The sequence below is a fragment of the Drosophila bipectinata genome, chromosome XR, assembly GCF_030179905.1.
Source record: "Drosophila bipectinata strain 14024-0381.07 chromosome XR, DbipHiC1v2, whole genome shotgun sequence".
NCBI lineage: Eukaryota > Metazoa > Arthropoda > Insecta > Diptera > Drosophilidae > Drosophila > Drosophila bipectinata.
In genome coordinates this window covers 20,194,106-20,213,279 of record NC_091735.1, presented here as the reverse complement: position 1 = coordinate 20,213,279, position 19,174 = coordinate 20,194,106, and the positions used below count along the sequence as shown (strand labels likewise).

The window sequence follows — 19,174 nt, the reverse complement described above, 5'->3', positions numbered from 1 at the left end:
ATTATAAAAATAAATCCTTAGCTAATCCCTAATCTTATCCTAAAGAAAGCGATTTTTTTGCGAGTGCCTTTGCCCAACACTGCCTCCCCCATTGCATCTTGCCATCACACCACAGTAGCACCCCCCAGCCGCCCACCCTCTGGCCATGCCCTTTGCTGGGTGTGTGAATAATACCGTTATTCATTGCATTTTGTTATAAATCTGTCAATTTGCACAATTGTGCGTACGAGGCGGCAGCGATACGAGGCTTCATTCTCCATGCAATTCGACAGGGCTGGCTCTCTGCCCATCCGCCAGCCCAGGGGGATGCTGCAACAGTGGAGTGGCTAGAGGAAGAGCAACACACTTTGGCCCTTCAGGGGGCAGGGTGGCAGGATGGCAGGATGCGGCCAACAGCCAGGCAGCCAGGCAGGCAGGGTGGCAGGAAGGGCACATGTGTGTGGCAGCCGCAGGGTGAACACTATGGCTCTACTCTCGTATCGCCGGCGACCATAAAAAATCTGTTTGGAAATGGCTCCGAAGGCGGTATAGTCGGTCTAAGAATAGGGTATCACAAAGTTCCATAGAAAGAGGGCTTTCCCTAAATAATAACTAAAGTCCAAGCTTTATTAGATTTTGCCAAAAGAGTGGCTGGATATCTAATCCAGATTTCCCTATAGGGTATCAGTAGCTTCGTTACTTGCCCTGCCAGCCAGTGTTTATTTGGGCATTCGATGTTGTTGCCGTTGTCCGGGCGTTGATTTATATTCGAAACTGCGCCGAGGCGCAACTAATTTGCCTCGGGTGTTAAGTAGCATGTGAAATAAACGCAATGCACTGAAAAGCGAGGGGAGAACAGGGCAACCCTAGCCTGGCCGCTGCACTCATTCAATGCCATTTGAATGAAAGAATCAATGAATGAATGTCTGAAATGCGAGCAGCGAGTAAGTCTCTCACTGAATGGTTAGTTGCCTCAATGGATGTGTGTGTGGGTCTTTGGATAAGGATATATACAGGATATATGTAGGCATATATCCTTATTCAATCGCCACTTGCCAGGACTAGGAATGCCATTCACTCGACCATTCACTAACTTTTATTCACTTCCCTGCCATTCAAGCTAGTTTATTGGCATTCACCTTGACTCAAATGATGAAAGGAATATATTTCCTTAAAAAAAAAAAGAAGGCCAAGTTTAAAGATTAAAACTAGATGCTCATGAGAAACGATTTAGATAAAAGTAAATATTTAAGAGATACACTCATCAATAGCAACCATTCAAGGCATTTCATTTCGGGTACTTTGGAATAAAGTTTTTGGCTGAAAGCCCAGACATCTCATCATCATCAGCATTGGCATTGGCATCCTTGACCCTCATTCTCGTCCCCATCCTGAGGCTCTTTTTTCCGTTTCCCTTTGCCAAATAATGATATTGTATCCCTTCTTTTCCCTACACTCGCATGTGACCCGAAACTCTTGGTCTCTGGGCAACTCTATCTGCCAACGATTTGTGCACACTCGATTTGACAGTCAGTCAGTCAGTTTCCTGAAGTTACAAAAGTAACCCTATCCTGAAGGAATCCCTCCCTCACTCTGAGAATCGTTTAAATGTTGCCAACAATAATAAAACATTTTAAACTTGCGCCGGCTAATAAAGAAAAGGCAAGAGAAAAAAAAAGAAAAACGAGAGGAGACCCGGAAGCGAATACAGAAAGGAACAGGAAAAGGAACTCGGAATGAAATCAGAGCCACATCAAAATGGGGGAAAACGGCAAAATGGGAAAAGCGTCTGCTGTTGCTTTTGGGCAAATATGAAAATGGATCTCTGAATGTTCCAAGGAGCGACGATTTAGGGTTTCCCCAACTGGACAATGTGGCACTCAAAGAAAATCACTAGAATTTTTGGGTTTTCATGGAGATTAGTTGGAAGATCTTAACTCGAAAAGAGCTAAAACTAGAGTTAGAGGGAATTAGAGTTACAAAAATAAGATTAAGATTAAAAGCATCCTTAAAATTATTACTTCTTTAAAAAAGCTGGAATGAATTGGGAATCATAGTTTTAGAAAAAAAAAATATTATTGGAATAGTTTTATTAAGAATTTTCAATATATTTATGAAACATGGAATAAGTTTCAATATCTACTAGACTTTAAAGCCAAAGACTTCGCTGCCAGTATATACCCACTAAGTTAGTTTAGTTTTGTTAACCTTTAATTATAATTATAATAATAACATTTATGAAACATCGTATTGATTATCATTGATTATCATGAATATAAATTATAAAGAGCTAGAACTAATTGAAGTATGAAGATTATAAAAATTACATTAAAAACTTGAACCTGATGGATAGAAAAAAAATGCAATAAGTAATGTCACCATTAATCGTAATCGTAATAATACATAATAATCGGATGTGTATTTTTAATAGGGGATTTAATTTGATCAAAACTAAGTTTTTTTTTAATTGATATTTTTATAAATGGCAACTATAGGATATTAACTAGATTTATAAAAATTGATTTATTAGTCTTCAGTCTTGCTGGATTCAATAAAGCAAACCTTTTTCAATAATCGATAAACGAACTGAAGCTTTCACTAGTTATAATATCAAATAAGTTTGAGAAGCTATATATCTCTTAAAAAGTTTTAACCCATCAGGAACAGTAACGATTTTTTTGTTATATATTTTAAATATTTCAAAAAAAGTACTTTTATTTCTGTCAGTGCCCTTTAGAAGTATTCCGATAAGAAATGAAGCCAAAAAGGATTGCGGTGGCGACGACGAGGAGAAATGGGGGACATATGCGAGGAAATCGGGCATAAACATTCACTTAGCCATATAATAAAAAGCCAAAGCAACAGCAACACACAAACAGCCAAATGCCCAAATGAACAACATTTCTATTTAAACAAGTTCGTCTTGGGGAGTGGGCTGGGCACTCAGAGTCTATGGGTGGGGTGGTTGGTGGGTCAGAATTCAGGACTGCAGGGAGCTTGGAAATTTGTCAGAACTTGGTGCCCCCGGCTCCTGGTTGACTTTTTCCAAAGCGAGATTGCGCCGGACTGATTAAAAATTGAATGATGGAGGCCTCGAGACGATGACGCTCTCATCGAAATGGTACAACTGCGCCAGGGGGCCAGACTACACGGCAAAAGAAATTTAACAACGCCACTAAACACATTTTAATCCTTGTACGCATAATTTAATATTTGCAATTCCAGCTTCGCAATTCTGGCCTTCCTCCACCCGGAGTCTGGGTCTTTATTGCTTATTTTCGTGTATCATTAAACCGCTTATGTTTGTGTCATCCCTTCTGAGTCGATTCTAAGTCGAAGGACACCCTCCCCTCTAACCAGAGGACGAAATCCAATGCGCAGTATTTCTGCGAGTGTAGCAGAGTGGAAGGAAGGCGAAGGAAAACCTTAACCCGCTGGCGCCAAAGTCGCGTGGGTAACACAATAAATTTGCAAGGACAAGGACCCGCTTGGTCGGGTTTTCTATTTTTTTTTTTTTTTTTTTTGGCCCAGGGTCTCTAGTCCTTCTCTCCCATCTCCAGGCGTTTCCTTATTTTCTGGCAAGGCGCCAGGACAAGCCAGGGCTGGCTAGGATAAGGGCAACGACGAACGGACAAGCGGACAATCGGACGTAGACAAGGTGTGGGGTGGTGAGCGAATGGCGCAATGCCGGAGACGTAGCTGGAGCTGGAGCAGGAACAGGAGCCGGAGCCGGAGCTCCGTAGCCAAAGGACAATGGCAGGCGTAGAGCAATAACACACACTGTATTTTCGGGGGTGGCTCAACGGTAGCTGGTGGTGACATTGTCTGCCCGGAGTTCCCTTCCGAAATGTACGAGTACGTCGAATAAACACTGAGGAAAATAGGGAGGTTAGTTTGTGAAATTAAGAGATTATTGTCTTAAGAGAGAGAGAAAGAGATCTTAGATTCTGTGTAAGGATTTTTATTTGGATGGTTTTTCCTATTTTTGATTTTCAAGCCAGTATAGTTATGGTGTGTTTTTAATCTGTCCGTGCCCCCTTGTCCGTGTATCCTATTGTCCTGTAGACTGTTTTAATAAAGTAATATATATTCTATATTATTATGTATTATTTATGATGTTATGATCTGTCCGCGGGTCCTCATGCCGGTTTGATCTTTTGTCCGCGTGTCCGCATATCCTTTTGTCCGGAAGGGCTTATAACGTTTTAAAATATTAAATAAATAATGATTAATAGTCATAAGATACTACCGATCAGTAGCTTATTTTTGTATATTGTTCTAAGTGTCTGTTTGACTGTTTTCATTATACATGTTTTAAAAAGATTATATATTGCTGATCATTTTGTATTATTCAAACATTATCTAAATATAATCCCTTCTAAATATACTCTAATTCTCAGATCAGTTGCATTTCTAGAAACCAAATATTTCTCTCACTGCATTGGAGAGTGATACTCCTTGGCTTCATATATATATTTTTTTTTGGGGGTTGTCTAAGCGAACGTACCGAGTCGAGCCGAAAACTCACCCACCACTGGCACTCGCACACGGTCTAAGACGAAAACTGTAGTAAATAATTCTTTAAAGATTTAGAGACACCACTCACCGCCCGCACAATTGCAAATTTTTATGAGATATTCAAGGCGGAATTACTCATGGGCGGCGAACGGAGGTCCGGGGGTTGGTTGGTTGGCGGCACAGAGAGCGCGTGCTTGTCGCGGCTTTTTAGCTATTTTGGTGAACAGACCCACTGGCAGTGGCAGACTCCTCCGACGACATAAGCTGGCCACATATCAAGATTAATTTTTTCCAAGATAATAAATTCAATGCAGATTAAACGGCAGAGACCATTAAATTATCGACTTGAGGTCTTGGCTCTTACACTTTCCTTACAAAAACCCACTCGCACTCGTACTCGTACTCACCCAGCTGGTGCGTGGTTTAATTTTGAAAAGGGGGTTGCCTGGATCTGGATATACCGGGGATGCCCCCATCTCCCTTAGCGGACTAAGCTGATGACTGCATTAACATCGGGCAAACGTGCGTGAATGGCTATTGATAATGCCAGATGAGATGAGATGAGATGAGAGTTGGGGATGAGAGTCTGGATGAAATGGATTGAAATGGAATCGAATGAAACGGAACATTTGTTGCGGCTCTTTCGGTTGCGTAATGAATCCCCCCTCCCCTCACCATCAAAGGTTTATTCAAATCTTTCAATAGGTGAACACATTATACTCACTTTGTGGCTGCATATGGGAATTGTGTGTTTTACCTTCCCATAAATGGCACAATAATCTTCTTTAGGGTCTCCTCAAAGATGGATCTTGGGCTTGAGACAATTGATTGGGAGGTATTATATCTATTTGTGAGTTTAGGATTTCAAGCTCTGTTAGTTATTCAGTAGAATTTTATAATAAAAATAATGAATTATAAAAATAGTTCATTGGCTTTAACTCTTAATAGGAAGCTAAAGGTTTCTGTAATACTCATACTCGTATAATATCTTTCTTTAAAGTCCCAGCCATGCAAAAAGTATTCACCATCTTAGTATGAATTAAGTATGAAAGTTTAAGCAAAATTTTGCTAAAATTAGAAAATATTAAAATTTTGAATTGAAATTATTTTAAAAGATATTGAAGTATTTACATTTTCTATTAAAACCAATGATAGGTTCCACATACATACATACTTATATGACAATGAACGATTATAAGAACCACTTTTTAATAAAAATGAAGTCCCTATAAGACAACAATATTATAATATTATATTCTGTTCTATGATTTATGAGCCATATTTAGTACTCAATTTAATAATGTATGTGGCAAATTAATAGATTATAATCTATCTTATCTTATTCGTATAAGAATAATTATCCTTCAAGAAGAAAAATGGTACAATACTTGATTTTATCATTAATTCTTTATAAATTCTACAAGTTAATGGTTTTTTTCAATTGAAAATAAAAAAATATTCATTTTCTGTCCCAGATTAAAACTTTAAAAATTTATTAATGAAATTCTAGTAACTTCAGTAAGAGTCAGTTTGAACTCTTACTGAAGTGCAAACTGAAAAGTATATTTTTTAAACTTGTTTAAAAAATAATTTGAAATATTTTCCCATACTTTCAAAAACAAAATCCGATTAAAACCAAAGTAAAGTTTCTTAAACCTCCAAGCTAAATACAAAGCTAGATGGAATCCCCTTTAGAAAACTATGAATCTAGGTTTCCCTTTTTTCGGGGGTTTTCCTTCTGATCCTTTGGGATTTTCCATTACTCCTTTAACGGTCCTCATAGTCATCGTCATCGTCATCGTAACCGTCCTGAAAGTTATAATAGAGATGTGCCAGTCTTTTTCTGGCCTGGCGGGTTCTTGCACTTTTTTTTTCGCCAATAAAAAAACAAAAAAGTCGAGTCGAAAAAAAAGGGAAATGGAAAACTTGTAAGTGAAAACGGAAAACAAAACGCAACGCAGACACATCAATTACGACAAAGGACCAAAAAATAGAAAAAAAAAATGAAAATAGAATGAAAGGCGCAGCTTCAATTGAACGCAATAGGATGTACTTTTTTCTTGTTTTCTTGTTGATTTTGCCAAGGAGAGGCATACCAACTGCTAAATGCAAACGACAGCCCCCCCTTTAGGCCCTTGCCACGCCCCCTTATCTCAGGACATCAATCAGGAAAAAGGCGGGTGGGTTGGTTGGGAGGAGAAGGCTAAAAAACAAAACAGAGCGAGAGAAATAGAATCTCAAAGTCAATTTTTTGGCAAACAAACAAACCGATTGACGTGGCCACCTACCACCCCCGCCCACAACCCTTCAGGACCCTCTTCCTTTGCTTAATCAATGTGTGTGTATGTTGGTGTTGATGTATGCGGGGGGTACTTTCGGCTGAATGTCAAATGCGTTGATTGGAAAGCCGCCAGTGCCAGTGCTAGTGCCAGCTCCAGCGACTGCGCCCGCCATGGCGACTAAAAACGCTGGCAAATCGCGTTGGCTTAATGTGAATGAGATTTGTTGCAAATCAGTGAAGAACCGCGGTGGCTAGATGGGTAGATGGCTGGAGGGAGTGGTAGAGGGGGCTGTGGCAAGAGGGAGGCACTGGAGTGGTTGTCCTGCCAGACCGCACAATCAGTTTCCGTTTCCGGTTGCTGGCCGCACAATTAAGCGCGGCAACGTTCGGCCATTTGGTTGTTGTTTTGTTGCACGCTTTTGCTTTTCGTTCTGGTCGTCCTGGGTCCTGGTCGTCCTGGCTAATAAACAAGCCCAACAAACGAGGCACTAGAGGTGCCAGGTGACAGGGTGTGCCAGGTGGCGGGGGTTAGAGGTGCCAAAGCATTTGTCACACTTGGAGAAGTCGAAAAAAAAGGAAAGACTTTAAACTAAAATAGCATTTATTTTTAAAATTTTTAATAGGAAATTATTTATGAAAATTTTTTAAAGAGCTTATAAAAATATTTTTAGTTTCATAGGCTTAAGGTGGGACTATTATGTATACCTACATTCCTTTCTATATCTTTATATAAATGTTATTTATGTTCTATATAAATGTTTTAAAACCTTTTTTTTATATAAAATACTAAAAGAAATTGTAAATACTGTATAATACTATTACATTTTTTATTCATATTTCAATATAGATTTGCCAATAATGCAATATATCAATAATAATACCTTAATACTTTTAAAAACTTATATCATTTAATACTAATTACATAGACATTACATTTACCCTTCTCCTCGATTCTCAAAAGTTGCACTTCAAATTTCTTAAAATATTATTTCGATTTAAGAAAAGCTAAAATAATATTTTTAAAATGACTGTTCATCTCTTGGCTTCTTGAATCTCAGGATTGTACTTAGAGAGACCTATTAGATACTACCACCAAAAAAAAAGTCTTCTTTTCAGTTGTCTTGATTAGGATTTTTAATTGTTTTTAAAGTAAAACCATTAGAAATTTGCCTTTAAAAAGAGTATAAAAAAGAACATGATTCTATAACTCTAAAATGACTCTAAATAAAATTTAAAATCTTAAAATAAATAATGATATCTAACAATAATTTATATTAAAATCTAAAAATTTAAAGTCTAAAAATAAATAATGATGTCTAACAATAATTTATATTAAAATCTAATAATAATTACTTATAAAATATTTTAATTTCAAGTGCATTTTGAGCTTCTTGTTTGTTTTCTGTTTTTTTTTTTTATATTCATACTTGGTCCTGGTCGTTTGGCGCTTCATTAAGTGTAAAAAAAATACATGTTGCAAGAACACACACACAGACACACTCCAGGACAGTGAGTATGTAAATGAAGGCAGAGCCAGAAGGCCGCTTGTTATTATTATTGCCGTTGCTCCTGTTGTTGTTGTAGCTTCACACCTTTATTTGTGTGTGTGTGTTGTGAGTTGTAGCCTTCACTGTTTGGCGGGGAATGCGTTTTCATTTGGTTTGGTTTCTCTCGAGAACAAACAATGCCACACAACACAACACACAAAACACAACAAAAACGAAAACCAAATGCAATAAAAATATATGACAAAAAAGCAAAGAAAACAAGTCGCCTGGCCATCAGATATATATATTCGCACATATATATATATCTGTATCTCCAAGGGGTGAGCAAGTGTTTGTTTTGGGCTTGGCATTCGAAGCGCCAACGAAAAAAGCCACCCCTTGTTGCAACGAGGGGGTGTTGCCGCCGCCGCCCGTTGCGCCAATTTATGACCTGTCAGAAATTTTCCAACACAGAAGGAAAAACAACAACAAAATACACAGAGAGAGAGAGAGAGAAACTTTAAGTGCAACATGCAAAAAAAATTGCAAGAAAGTGTTCTTCACTTTTCCTCGCCCTGCTAAGTAGGCAATGTTTTTTTTTCTGGGCCGCCATTGCTTTTGCTCCTGCCTCTGGTTCTGGTTCTGGTTGTGCCGCTTTACCTTTCAAGTTGATGGATGGCATCAGGAAGGATTTCCAGACAGAACTGACCCACCATAACTTAGCAGGGCTTAGGAAGCCCAGAGCCATATTTAAAGCGGCTTCTAATAGCTTATTGGTGGGGTTGTTTTTTGAAATATTTAAAAGGAAATATTAACGGGGGCTCTGGGCTTTAAAATACATATACTGGAATATTTTATTAATAATCTATTTCTTAGTCTTTTGAACTAACTATATGATTGAAATCCCATTAATTTCAATGGAAAACCCTCTCCCTTTGTATTAATTCTTTAAAGCAATCGAAAACCCATTTCCCTCTGTCCATTATAGCCAGTGCTGATAGTCAGTTCCTCCGTTCTCCATCAATACATAATCAGTTTCAAGTTGCTGGTCTTCCTGTATCCTGGCATCATCCTGCTGATGGTTACGACCCCATTCGTGTTTATTGCAATTTATATAAAGACTTAAACACGCCCTTTATCCTCCTGAATCCTGCCGAATCCCGATACGTTCTTTTTACTTTTTACGAGAATATTTTCACTTCAAAATGTTTTTTTTTATCATTTTTTTTCGGTTGTACCTTCACTCGTTTGGGGCTGACGCGCAGATTTAATATTTCCGCACTATTGTCGGCTGGGCAGGCAGGTGATTCCTGCCACTCCCCCCTGGCCAGGGAGGCAGGAGAGGCGGGGTGTTGCCATGGCACATGTCACATGTCTGTGGCACGCCTTGGCCAGAAAGGTGACGCCCACGTCAGACTTTCGTTTTATGGAGCTGTTGGCGCTTACCTCTGCCACTCCTCCACGCCTCTACGCCTCCATACACCCCCCGACATATCCCTTTTTCGCACTATCTGCCCCTCTTCCCCCTCATGCCCCTGCTTCAATGATGCTTTTTGACGGCTTTTGACTTTTTGGCATTGTTGTTGTCGCCTGTTTTATATTTATATTGACGCTTTTTTACGCACATTTTTTCCCCCACAGCTGGGGGCGAAAAAATAGTGGATATTACTTTGATAGAGCGGTTTTATTTAATTGTTTTTTTGTGGTATTTGGAGGTAAAGGGGCTCTGAAAAATGAGAAAATATATTTAAAAAATGTAAAACGACAACGATATTGAAGAATGTTGAACTTGAGTTATTCCAATCATTATTTTAATTTTATTTAAAACTTTAAATTTAACAAAAGCAAAGTTCAAACTTCAAAGAATAAATCTTTTATGTATGCATATGTTTTCTTTCCATATTCTTTTCTGAAAAGCTCACTTATACGCGCTGACTCTTTCCTTATTTTCGATTTATTTATTCCCTCTATATTTCGGATCATCATTCTTATAAAGGTGGGATGATTGGTGTAGACAGCTCTATCGAATGAAAATAGTAAATAGAAATAAAAATCAAAACTTTTGTACCAAAACAATATTAGAATACTCACTGGGAATAGAACCACCAGCCAAGTCCACCAAGATGCCATTCTCATCTCGATCAAAGGCGGAAATTTGGTGCCATTCTCGAGGTTCGAAGTATACTCTTCACCGCATATGCTTCACTTCGATTGCCTATAATAAAGTTCTCGCATCCCTAACAGAGATTAGAATCAGCCCGTGGCTTTATTGTCTTCAGAAGTGCAACCTCTCGAGTCCGATAAAGAATGACGCGTCAATCTCCATTCCAGCATCTCCGAATCCGGAGATTTCAAAAGTACTTTCTATAGTCTTCTATGGTATATTTACTATTCTCTAGTCTATGTGACTATTCTTTAGTGAACGTCCTTTTAGTTAGTTAAAATTTTCAATAGACTTGAAGTTTGTAAAAGACATTATTATTGTGAAATGTATTTTTAATATATTTTATAATATTTAATATTTAATATTTGAAAGTTTCTTCATTATTTTTAAAGCCACTTTTTGAAGTATTTTATTAATTTCTTTACTCTTGTAAGAAAAAGTAATGCACCGAGCTCTGCAAAATATTTAAATATGTAATACAATGTTTATATTTTTTAAAAATTAAAACGAATAAATCTGAAATATCCCCTTAAAATCATCGTCATTACTTATCAACAGATTTCATAAATTGTATGTACCACTTTATGAAATATATATTCTTTATTTTCGCAACAAGCCATAATTACGGTTAACTTTTATTGATGATAATAATAACAATAAAATGTACACTTTTTCATTAACTGTTGAACTATTTTGAAAATAATATATTTAAGCCATTGAGTAAAGCTTGGCTACGGCTATCAGCAGATTTGGGATTAAATCCGTTTTTTAGACAATACCTGGCTGCAGTTGAACTTTTTCCACCCCGACTGTAAGCACTTTTTTCGTCCTTCAGGCCATTTATCTCTCCTGTGGAGAGCCCCATGCATATACCCCAAAATATACATAAATTTTTGTTCATTTTTGAAAACGATTTTTTGTGGATTTTGATGTCTGGCCGAAACGCAACGAGCCACACAATGACCGACAAGCAAACGACAGCCACGATGTCCTGCCCTGCGACCCCCTTTCACCTGACACTGACTCATTCGTTCATTCATCCTTTCGTTCATTCATTCATTCACTCATTCACTCATTCAGTCAATCATGCAGCCATTCAATTTATCGTTGACTTCACTTTTTGATGGTTACAAAATGAAATTTATGGAAACTTTGGGGTGCCAGGCTGAAGTCCTTCTGCCTGCCTCCCATTCTCCCGTTCCCTCTCTCTCTCTCTCTATAACTTTCTCCGCCCACTTTCACCTTGCCCCAGCTGACACTTGTGTTTGGGCATCCATCAGAAGTCGAGTCTGGACCGAAAAGCGAGTGTTATCTTTGCGGTCGCATCTATAATGGGTTTTGTCACGTTGCAGACACCCCTTGCCCCATGCCCCATGCCTCATGCCACAAGCCATAAGGCCCCGCTACCCTCCTCTTACCTCTTCGATTTTCCGAGGCATGAAAAACTCACGTCGCCATCAATAAATTTTGAAACAAAAAAGTCAACAGGGGGGACAGTCCTTCACAGAGCAAAAAATTTAACATATGTTTTTTAGATTTTTAGTTCTTAGATGAGAACAATTTTTTTTTGGAGTATACATTTTTATTAGAATTCTGAAGCTAAGATATAATATTATTGTAGAATTAATAGCTGATTTAAAGTTTAAATAACAGAGCTACAGAGAGACCAAAGCATAGAATATGTAGACCATAGCCAAAGAAATATTCCTTAAAAGGAATATAGTTTTGAAAATAATGTTACTTAAGCTGTTACAAAATTTCGAATAAAACTCCTCCAGTTTTGAGAGAAGATCTGTTTATTTTCTAATAATAGATTTTAAACAAAAATTAAAAATCTGTAAAATATGTACCAAATACCAAGAGATCATAGAGACCATAGAGGGACCAAAGCATAACGAATACCAGTAAAGGCGCCAGAACCAAAGCAATGTGCTTTATAAAGTATTCAATTATTTATAAAATTTCATTAATTAGTATATACAATAGTTTTGAAAATAATATATCTTCTGTAATATATCTATCTATATATAATATATCCAATATTTAGAAATTCTAATAACATTCCCTCTGAAAAATCTAAAATACTTCCCTTTAATTGTTTTCCTAAATTTTCCTTTTAAATATTATTTCCCCTGTAGAGCAAACAGGGCGGACACTTTTCAGACTCGGGCTGACTGTTTCAAAATACATTTGCCTGTTTAAGCCGCTTTTAAAACTCATCTCCCTGTCGGCCGGCCGGTCAGCCAGTCAGCCAGTTTGGGTCAGCTGCCGGTTGGGTGTTAGCCACCCGAGCCCTTAACCCTCTTTGCTTCTGGGCACACACCCATCGTTTATCCTTGCCCCAAAATAACCGGCTGCTAAAGTGCTTAATAACTTTGGCACCAAATGGCAAAGCCATCCCACCACCATCCACCCTCGATTTTGCAGCGACAAGTGCATCAAATTGTCAGACATTTTCCAGTGTTGACTTTCACCGGACCCGGCAAAACATAATTGTTAAAGTCCCTGGGACCTGGTCTCTGGGTCCAGTCCTGGCTGGGTCTTCTCCAATATTGCGGTCAAGCGTTAAAGGGGGTGGTGTGCTGGTGGCAAGGGTGGGGGTGCACCCAATAAAAGTACATGCATGCAACAATAAATAAATTAGAACAAGGTGCGGTTCTATGCGAGGTCTGAGCCTAAACTACACTGTTATATCAGTAGTGTTATATTTTTTTAATAGTCTCTATCATTTTCAATCTCTTTGATATTTTTTTTATTAAAATATAAATTTTAATATAAAACAAAAGTTATTATAGATCTCCCTTAAATATTTATATTTTTTCGCCCTGTACTTAAGTCGTTTCTGGCTGTCTCTTAATAACTGGTTAGTCAGGTGGCATTGAACCCTCACCCCACTACGTGGGTGAGGTGAAAAATGGAAAGTGTATTGGGGTGGTTGGGGGCGCAGGATGTGCAGAGGTCCTGTGCAGATAGGGCTACCGTTTTGTTGTCTGCTTGGCAGTCAGATGCAATTTATTGATAATATTCGGGGCGCACACGACGACGAAAAAGTGAGGCAGCCAGTGAGGCAGGAGGCACGAGTCAGGAGGCAGGAAGGGCGCAGTACACAGGATACCAAACTGAAAGTCAGCGGCAACTTTATGAGAATGCGACCTTTATGCCATTATGTTGGTTATTTACACACACACAGACACACTCACACATGGCCACAGATGTAAAAGGCATTGCGCCAAAAGCAAAAGCAGCAGCACAAAATTTGTGCAACAAATTGTGGCAACAAATTTTAGCGCAGACAATATTCAGTTGGTTAGTAAAACTCGTTCTCGTTTCGCCAAAGGCCAGGAAAGTGAATAAAAGAGGAGGACGAACGACGACGGGAGTGAGGGTAGGAAACCGGAAGTGGATGGAAGAAGAAGCTGCCAAAAGTCAATTGCTTGAATCTCCACACTTGACTTGACCAGAAGCCGCCTGGCCGCCCTACCGCCTTGGTGCCGAACTTGTTGAACTTCCCCGAAGATCGCAGAGTTCAGAAAGGTTTTTAGGATTTCACTAAGAGGTCTTCCTGGAAACTCTATACAATTTCTAGATAAATTGTTTTTAAAATCTCTCTCTTTTAAAATAAACTCTGTTTATTCAAGTGTGGAGGGAATATAAAACCCATATATTGATATGGTATCTAAATATAAAAAAGGGTATACTAGTATGTAGAAAAAAACCACATCTCTTCTCCTCGCTTCTCATAGAGTTAACGTTATCTCTACTTTGTATATACTAGATAACAAATATTTAAAAAATTTATTATCTTTGTATTAAAATAACATTTTCTAAATTATTATTATTATTAATCCAAGGTTCTAACTTACCAAATCTCTATTCTTTATTCCAGGAATACAATACAAAGACTGCCTCATGCCATGCCATCCACTATTACCATCAACCCAATAGCTACAGTAGCTTCTATCAGCATAAGCAGCTGACGTCATCAGCGTCTACGTCATCATCTACGTCATCATTGCAGCCGCCCCGGAAGCGCTACTCCCTACCGTCCCAGCATCGAGTCAATCCCTTCGAGCTGGACGAACTTAATCGGGAGCAGCAGGATCTGGAGGGGCTGGATGATGACCTAGAGGAGCAGGAGGAGGAGGAAGAGGTGGAGGAAATAGATGAAGAAAAGATCTATGTGGGGGGAATTAACTATCAGAGGAGTCTGAGAAATCGAAATCGTAATCGAAATCGGCGTCACTACAAGTACGATGCCGTAGAGGAGTGCTGTCGTCCGATTTTCCAGGAACAGCATTACGGTTCCATAGCCGATATGTTGTAAGTAGGTTATATGAGTATTTTTTTTGGGGGTTTTAATGGGGGGAAGAGTTGTAACCAGATACAGAAAAAGTCGATAAAACCGATAAGCGATAAATGATAAATGATAAACGATAACTGGGCATTATAGCGAAACGCAAGGTACCTACAACAAAGTAACTAAAAGGAGAAGCATCAAGTGGATTAACGGAATGGAAAGTATCACAGAGATAGGCGAACCCCCCATTGAAGAGAGTAAACGATTAACGATAGGCCACAAAACGGTAAACGATAAGCGATAACCGATTACCGATACTTGATGAATGGTGTATGTTGCATAGATGTATATCAAAGTGTTTTTTTTAGGTCACCTGGGGGTACATTTTAAAACTTATCGTTACTAAGCACAGAATTGATCGATATATATATTCAAAATATATGTATTAACCGTCTGGCAGATCTGGCACCGCTATATAATTAACGTCTAGAATATAGAGCATATATAACCCGCCCAGAAAAACACACACACCCCTGTCTTCACACAAGACACACATACACATACGCAACATAAACAAATACATATATATCTATATATATTTAAATATAAAGCGATATATATTTATTCATGTATATACGAATCTATGTTATATGCCAATTTTTTTTTTTAATTGCATCCGAAGTAGACTATGCGAGAAGCGATAAATTTTTTTGTGGATAATTAAGTGGTTAACTAGAATCTAGAAGATTGCGCACCACCAAGTTGTCTACGCTAATGAGTAATTACGAAAACATGATCATATTGCATTTATATGAGTATATATATACGAAAATCTAAATATAAACAATTTTTTTTTATTATTTATAAAATAGCAATGCTTGTACATAGAGTAAAAATTGTGGATTATAATTATACGAATATTAATAATTAATAATTGATAATAATAAAAGCAAACGATATTTAATAAAACGTGTTTGGAATTTTTTTTTTTTTTGTGTGTGGTAACTTAAGCTCTGAATGTTGAATAAATTGTAAATAATAAACAAATTTAAAAAATACACTTAAACAATTTAATTGACGCACAACAACAACAGCAACAAGGCAAGTAAAAATTAAAGCAAAATAAATAAGATTTTGTCATTTGCCTGTCCACTTTGAATTTGCAAAAAATTAAGAGAAACAAAAATATAAGAGAAATACGAAAATTAAAAGCATTTAAATGATAAATCTGTAATTTATGTGCATGTAGTTGAAAAAAGGCAGTAAAACCAAACAGTTGGCCAGTTGTTTCACTTACTTATTCAAAAAAAATGTGTCTTAAGCAAATTCATTAAATAAAAGCGATTAAAGCCTATGAATACATACCTTATATGTATACTTACGATAAATGGTATTGTCTCCACACGAACACATCTTCGTCTACACCACCACCCACACACCCACTGGTGTGGATAATAAAATAGCAAGAATTGTTAGAAGAATTTCATTTCCAGTTTCCCCAAAACTTTTCAAACAAAAAACTCCACGAATTTCCACGAACGCTTTTGGTTTTTCTAAATATTTTTCCTCTTCTTTTGAAGCTATTCAAGTCTGGTCACACTTTTTTAAATCCTTAGCCTGCCTCTTTCCATACCTGTTTCTTTTGACATGCAAAAAAGAAGATTAAAATAAAAAAGCACTGTAGGGGAAATAAAAAAAAAAATAAAAATAAAATAAAAGAAATATACAAAGCAAATTAATGTTGTAGTAACTAAATGGAAATGGCAGTTGAAAGAAAGTGTGGCGTGCTTTTGGGGCACTTTCTTCATCGACAGAAACAGAAACAGCATCAAGAACAACAAGACACACACTAACCGAGACAGACAAACAATTGCATACAATGAGAAATTACAATTTTAAATTCCCAAGCTGCACTTTGCAGACTTTTAAATGTCTAAATAAATATTAAATGAAAGTGAAACGCATTAGATATTGGATAAATCGTAAAGTCAAGCAAAAAAATCAAGTTTTAGCACCACAAGCCACAGAATATATATTAAATGTATAACAAAAACAAAAATAAAAACAAGAAACTAAGAAAATCATAAATGAAATGAAGAATGGGCTTACGCCAAGGAAATGGCTGGCAGAATAGATATATCCTGGAAACAGGATCCCCGATCCGAGTGTTTGCGTTCTTTGGGTCTCTTGCTACTAGATTTGCTTTGCTTTGTTCCCCCGCGATTTTTGGTTCAAAACACATTTGGTTTTCCAACCTAAAAAAAAAAAGCTTAAAATGTGATATTTTATATAAACTATAAAAAGAAAAGAAAACGAAAAGAACGCAGACACGACAAAACGATTGAGAAAAAGAAAAAGTTAAGAAACGAAAGAACTATACCAACAACAACAGGCATTTACAGAGTTTACACTTTATTCTGATTATTACTAATTAATTATATTAATTTAAGCGAAACTGTAAGTAACGTTATGCATATTTATTATTACAAACGTTTTAAAAAAAGAAAAATCTATGAAAAAACCAATTGAAAATCGAGTGGAACTTGGCGAAAAAAAACAACAAAAGCGTACACGCGTAACTAGAGAAACGCTAAAAATGCGCCAAAAGCGCTAAAGAATTAAATAAAGATTTAATGCAAAAATAAAAAAATTCAAATAAAAAACGAAAAAAACCAAAACTTGAACTTATGTCTTCTATTTTGAAAACAGCATCCAAATGGCGATGTGGAACTCAAACATGTTGCAGGGCGAACATGTTGCTGGGGCAGTGAGAACTTGTATGGCATACTTGCAGGCATCGAACACAACATTTTCGTAGCACACTTTTGGGCTCGATGGGCACTTCAAGGGTTAAGACTTGTTGCTCCTCCAGAGCGGCATTTCCGGTTTCTTATTTTCAGTTTTGGTACTTTTTTACCATTAAATGGAAAATGGATAAGTATTGAATTGAAATTAAAAGGTGGGTCTTAAGATATTTCATAATTAAGAGTGGTTTGTCTATTTTTCAAGAATATTTCTTGAAATAATATATTTTGTAGTACTTTGTTATCCTATGCTTTTATATCTTTCATATGTTGATCATATTTCTGTCCTTTTAAACTACAAAGACATAAAAGTGTAGCTGTTTGAATTATCTTTTTAAGTTTTTAATAAAGAATCTTCTATTATAAATAGTTTTTAAAATATAAAAATTTGGATACACCAGTTTCAAAAAACCCTTGAGAATTTAAATTTTTATCGAAAAAAAGGTTACAAATATAAAATAATACATTTCAGTTGCATGAGAATGCATCATCTGGTGCATCAAATACTCAGTATTATGTAATTTCTTCTTTAAAAAAATTTACTTTCATTATTTATTTTTTGGACTTATATAATATACAATTATAATTTTTTTAAACAAACTTATCTTTAAGAGATAATCTTTACAAAAATTACCCACCATCTACTGGCTTTACTTTTTTCATAGTCTTTTCATAATTTCAATCTCTGCCTCGTTTTAAAATTAATTTTTTTTAAATTCTTACTTAAGCCCTGGCTCATCCCTATTAATTTAATTGAATTGAATGCCCGAACTGACCTGCTTTATTATTTCTCGCTTGAAGATGCTCCTTCGACTTTTTCCCTGATTTAACACAATTTCATATTGTTCTCTGGGAAAACTATTCATAGTCGAATAATCCAATTTAACAATCGATTCATTCAGATGCAAAAAGTATATTTCTGCGCACAACTCGACGAGCCAAATTATTGGTAGAATTTTCTGGCATTTCTGGCATTGGCCGCTTTTTGCTTACTGCATCTTTTGTTAGTTTTTGCAATTATATTGCTTAAAATATTATGATTAAAAATTTGAACGCTTCGGTGCATCGACTCGACTCGACTCTGCTCAAGACTTTTCCGGCGGAGGCTGGGCAGAAAGCGCTCTCGAGTGGAAAATCCGCTTGGCAATTGCCAGGGCCATCCATCCATCCATCTGGCCAAAAAGTCAGTATATATGTATGTATATTCCAGCATTATGCAACAGCTTGCACTTGGCTGCCACTCTATCCCTATTACTGAGCTCTGGTTTATTGTTATTATTATTATTGCTAGCCATTTTTGTGAGCCACTTTCCGCCAAGTGGGCCAAGCCAGCCATCGTCTTTAAGGTCCGAGATGGCTTTAAGCCGCCAATGACTTTTGTCCAAATCGGACCAGATAATTAGAACTGCAACAGGACTTTCTTTCTGGCTTCCTGCTATCATGAGATCATGAGATATCCTTTTTTTCTCGTTACTTTGCCGTTTTGGGGTTTGGCGTGTCGGTTGTTCTGTATCTGTAAAGCAATTAATAATAATTGGCCCTAAAAACCCCTTTTTGCACTCCACAGCGGCCAGTCGAGAGCGGGTTAAGGTGGGCGTGGCGTGGGGTCAGAGGGTCAGAGCTGATGGAATGAGGAGTTTCGGG

General features: G+C 37.2%; 1 protein-coding gene across 1 annotated transcript in view; it reads left to right on the top strand.

Moving 5' to 3' along the window:
* LOC108132489 (uncharacterized transmembrane protein DDB_G0289901) overlaps nucleotides 1–17,404 on the top strand; it is a 98,728-nt gene extending 81,324 nt beyond the window's left edge. Inside the window, exon 7 of the transcript XR_001773706.3 lies at nucleotides 14,316–17,404. The gene's annotated coding sequence lies outside the window, so the exon portion shown is untranslated. The remainder of the gene's footprint in view (nucleotides 1–14,315) is intronic.
* The last annotated feature ends 1,770 nt before the right edge of the window (nucleotides 17,405–19,174 follow it).